At 36.0% G+C, this 3,603-nt stretch overlaps 1 pseudogene; it reads left to right on the forward strand.

Moving 5' to 3' along the window:
* Positions 1–408: 408 nt before the first annotated feature.
* Positions 409–2,350, forward strand: LOC114615924 (annotated as a pseudogene).
* The last annotated feature ends 1,253 nt before the right edge of the window (positions 2,351–3,603 follow it).

Consider the following 3,603-nt stretch of genomic DNA (forward strand, 5'->3'; position numbering starts at 1 on the left):
GTATTCTGTCAATATCTTTATTTAAAAACCAGTTCTGTCAACAACTTTATTTAAACACCAATTCTCTCAATATCTTTATTTAAAATCAAATTCTGTCAATCTCGTTATTTAATATCAATTTTGAAATAATCAATTCTGTCAATATCTTTATTTAATAAACAGTTCTGTCAATATCTTTATTTAATAAACAGTTCTGTCAATATCTTTATTTAAAAACCAATTCTGTCGATAATTTCATTTAAAAACCAATTCTGTCAATATCTTTATTTTAAAACCAATTCTGTAAATATCTTTATTTAAAATCAGTTCTGTAACATGCAATACTGTCAATATCTTTATTTAACAACCAATTCTGTCAATAGCTTTATTTAATAATCAATTCTGTCAATATCTTAATTTAAACACCAGTTCTGTCAAGATCTGGTCAGTGTCAAGATTCTGTCAGTGGCTTTCCATTTGAAAAAGGCAGTCCCCAGTATAAAAAAAAAGGAAGAAATGTTGAAAAAGTTTAGAAATGCCATGTTAGGCATATACCCAGAAGATGCTCGAACATATAATAAGGACATATGCTCAACTATGTTCATAGCAGCCTTATTTATAATAGCCAGGAGCTGGAAAGAACCCAGATGTCCTTCAACTGAGGAATGGATTAAAAAAATGTGGTATATTTACACAATGGAGTATTACTCAGCTATTAAAAACAATGAATTTGAGAGGTTCCTAGGTAAATGGATGGAACTAGAAATTATCATACTGAGTGAGGTAAGCCAATCACAAAAGAACACACATGGTATTCACTCACTGATTATTGGATATTAGCCCAGAACCTTAAAATGCCCAAGATGCAACTCACAGGCCACATGAAGTCCATAAAGAATGAAGACCAAGTGGGGGTGATTCGGTCCTTCTTAGAAGGAGCAACAAAATACTCAAGGGAGCAAATATGGAGACAAAGCGAGGGACAAAAACTGAAGGAGGGGCCGTCTGAAGACCTTTCCACCTGAGTATCCATCCCATGTGCAGTCACCAAAGGTAGATGCTGATGTGGAAGTCAGGAAGTGCATGCTGATAAGAGCCTGATATGGATGTCTCCTCAGAGGTCTTCAAGAGTCTGACATATTCAGAGGCAGATGCTCACAACTAGCCATTGAAGTGATCATGGGGTTCTCAATGGAGGAGTTAGAGTGAAGACTGAAGGAGCTGAAAGGATTTGTGGCCCCATGAGGAGAGCAATAATACCAACCAACTACAGCTCCCAGGGTCTAAACCACCAGCCTGGGAGCACTTATGGAGGGATCCAGGGCTTTAGCTGAATATATAAGAGTGGAGGGCCCTGCTGGGCACAGGTGGAAGATGAGATCCTTGACCTCATGAAGGCTGGACGCCCCAGGGGGTGGGAGTTTTGAGGGTGGGGAGGTGGGAGTGGGGGGGTAGATAGAGGTTACATCCACAAAGAAGAAGGAGGCGGGGTGAGGGGATAGGGGGTTCCTGGGAGGGTGGGGGATGGGGTAAGGGGACAACATATGAAATGTAAATAAAACATCCAATAAAAAAATTAAAAAAAAAAAGAAAGAAATGCCATGTTGAAGAGCATCTGTGAAGTTCTTGATTTAGAGAGGTCAGGTGTGAACAGTGAACTAGTGAAGAGGATCTTGAATTTCTTAATGCATCCAAAGCCTTCTGGCAAACCATTGTCAAAATCCAAAAAATCTTCCAGCAAAGGTAATAAAAAGGAACGGAACAGTTCTGGAACAACACGGAAGTCAAAGCAAACTAAATGCCCTGAAATTCTGTCAGATGAGTCTATTAGTGATGAAGATGAGAAGAAAAATAAGGAAGAATCTTCAGAAGATGAAGAGAAAGAAAGTGAAGAGGAGCAACCACCAAAAAAAGACATCTAAAAAAGAAAAAGCAAAACAGAAAGCTACTGCTAAAAGTAAAAATCTGTAAAGAGTGCTAATGTTAAGAAGGCAGACAGCAGTACCACCAAGAAGAACCAAAACAGTTCCAAAAAAGAGTCTGAATCTGAAGACAGTTCTGATGATGAACCTTTAATTAAAAAATTGAAAAAGCCGCCTACAGATGAAGAGCTAAAAGAAACAGTGAAGAAATTACTGGCTGATGCTAACCTGGAAGAGGTCACAATGAAGCAGATTTGCAAAGAGGTGTATGAAAATTACCCTGCTTATGATTTAACTGAGAGGAAAGATTTCATTAAAACAACTGTAAAAGAGCTAATTTCTTGAGATAGAGGACAAATGGCTTGTTCTCAGATTTGAAGATCTGATTTATACCAGCAAAGAGAATGTATTCTTTTTTAAGTCTATTGTTGGTAGAACTTGCTGCTCTTTTGCGTGTCACATATATTTGAGCTTGTTGTTTTAAATTGCATTTTCTTGCAGTTTTCAGTTTAAATCTTGCATGGCAGTTCCTTGCTTTTTATAGTTGTACATTTTGCGTTTCTTTATTATAAGGTCATAGATTCCTGAACTGTTGTGAATTTTAGTGAACTTAATGTTAGCTTGCTTAAGACATTGCTTTTAATTGGAGCAGAAACTATTCTAACCAGCATTTATACACGCAAAGACTTACAGTATTTAGTATACGAAATATTTTGAATACACCTTCTGTCAGCGTGAAGACATAGCGGCAGTTTGTTCATCATAGTAGAGCACAGCTGTTCAGATGACCGAGTTGGAACTTTTTCTGCATGTGTATATATGTCAAGTTGTTGGCATGACAGAAGTGACAGATGTTATTTTTGTATTTTTAAAAACCAATTTGTTGTATATAATTTTTTTTATTTCTTTTGTGCAAATCAATTTTTTAAACTCTTGTGTCTTTAAACTTGTAACTAAGTGTCAGTGTTCATCCAGGCAGCAATGACAGAACGGAGTTCAGTGGTGATAATACTGAAGGACTGTTCAGTTCTGCTTTGCCCTGAAAGTGTCATCAGGGTGGTTGTGTTAACTTTAAGTGTCATAGAAATTTCATGAGGATAAACACATCACAGCTTCAAAAACTGGGAAAGAGTGAGCACACATGGTTTATATAAGTGAACTGACAGTAGTAAACTTTTGACCAGATAAATATTAGATACAGGAAACCTGGTTGCCTTCATAATTATGATTAAAAGTATCAGGTGTAGCCAGAGCTGGTGTGGACAGTGTAGGTATCTCTGAAAGTATTTATCAAAAACCATACATTAAATGAATATTAAAGTATTACAGAATCAAGGCTGTTTGATTTTAAATTTTGGTCAATCAAGATTTTAAGGTGATGAAACATGGACTGCCCCTGAATTTAAAATTTGACTGTCCTAATAACCTATTTCTGAATTATAATATGCTGCTTGACAACGTGACATTTGATGTACCAACTAAGTGTTTGATCTTCACATCATAGATCAGATTTGAGCATTAACAGGTATTTTCACATACTTGACTTCAATATGCTTAGAGTGAAATGGAACAAGCAATTAAGTGGGGACTAAATGTTGGCTTTTAAGTAATTTGTCATAAATCTTCACAATAAAGAATAAATCAGTGTTTAAAAAAAAAACCAATTCTGTCAATATCTTTATTTAAAAACCAATTATGTAAT

The sequence above is a fragment of the Grammomys surdaster genome, unplaced genomic scaffold (genome assembly GCF_004785775.1).
Source record: "Grammomys surdaster isolate TR1022 unplaced genomic scaffold, NIH_TR_1.0 195170, whole genome shotgun sequence".
Lineage (NCBI taxonomy): Eukaryota > Metazoa > Chordata > Mammalia > Rodentia > Muridae > Grammomys > Grammomys surdaster.